General features: G+C 39.5%; 1 non-coding gene across 1 annotated transcript; it reads right to left on the reverse strand.

The window, feature by feature from the left end:
- Positions 1–699: 699 nt before the first annotated feature.
- LOC112724303 (small nucleolar RNA R71) lies at positions 700–807 on the reverse strand. The gene has a single exon (XR_003163472.1). It is a non-coding gene; the product is annotated as a small nucleolar RNA R71 (small nucleolar RNA).
- Positions 808–1,147: the final 340 nt, after the last annotated feature.

Here is a 1,147-nt window from a genome sequence, read left to right on the forward strand (position 1 = left end):
AACACTACTCTTCATCTCACATCACTGCTCCTATCCTTGCCATTGTGTTTGGATTCTTCATTATTCTTCACCCATATTCCTTTTCTTCTTCTACTAACAATAAGGAACCTCTTTACTGTGACATAGAGGATTCCTCTTCTTTTCTTGTTCTCTTCTCTTTCTTATGAGCAGGAACAAGCAAAAAGGCATTCTTGTTGAAGCTGATCCAGAACCTGAAAGGACTCTGAAGAGAAAACTAAGAGAAGCTAAATTACAACAATCCATAGACAACCTTATTGAAAATTTTGAACAAGTAAAGGAGATGGCAGCCGAACCCAACAACAATAATGCAAGAATAATGCTTGGTGACTTTACTGCACCTAATTTCAATTTACATGGAAGAAGCATCTCCATCCCTTCCATCGGAGCAAACAATTTTGAGCTGAAACCTCTGCTAGTTTCTCTTATGCAGCAGAACTGCAAGTTTCATAGACTTCCATTGAAGATCCCTTTCAGTTCTTAACTGAATTTTTGCAGATCTGTGATACTGTTAAGACTAATGGAGTAGATCCTGAAGTCTACAGGCTCATGCTTTTCCCTTTTGCTGTGAGAGACAGAGCTAGAATATGGTTGGACTCTCAACCTAAGGATAGCCTGAACTCTTGGGATAAGCTGGTCAAGGCTTTCTTAGCTAAGTTCTTTCCTCCTCAAAAGCTGAGTAAGCTTAGAGTGGATGTTCAGACCTTCAGACAGAAAGAAAGTGAATCCCTCTATGAAGCTTGGGAGAGATACAAAGAACTAACCAAAAAGTGTCCTTCTGACATGCTTTCAGAATGGACCATCCTGGATATATTCTATGATGGTTTATCTGAGCTATCAAAGATGTCATTGGATACTTCTGCAGGTGGATCCATTCACCTAAAGAAAATACCTACAAAAGCTCAAGAACTCATTGACATGGTTGCCAATAACCAGTTCATGTACACTTCTGAAATGAATCCTGTGAGTAATGGGATGCCTCAGAAGAAGGGAGTTCTTGAAATTGATACTCTGAATGCCATACTGGTTCAGAACAAAATATTGACTCAGCAAGTCAATATGATTTCTCAGAGTCTGAATGGAATGCAAGCTGCATCCAACAGTACTCAAGAGGCATCTTCTGAAGAAG

The sequence above is a fragment of the Arachis hypogaea genome, chromosome 11 (genome assembly GCF_003086295.3).
Source record: "Arachis hypogaea cultivar Tifrunner chromosome 11, arahy.Tifrunner.gnm2.J5K5, whole genome shotgun sequence".
Classification (NCBI taxonomy): domain Eukaryota; kingdom Viridiplantae; phylum Streptophyta; class Magnoliopsida; order Fabales; family Fabaceae; genus Arachis; species Arachis hypogaea.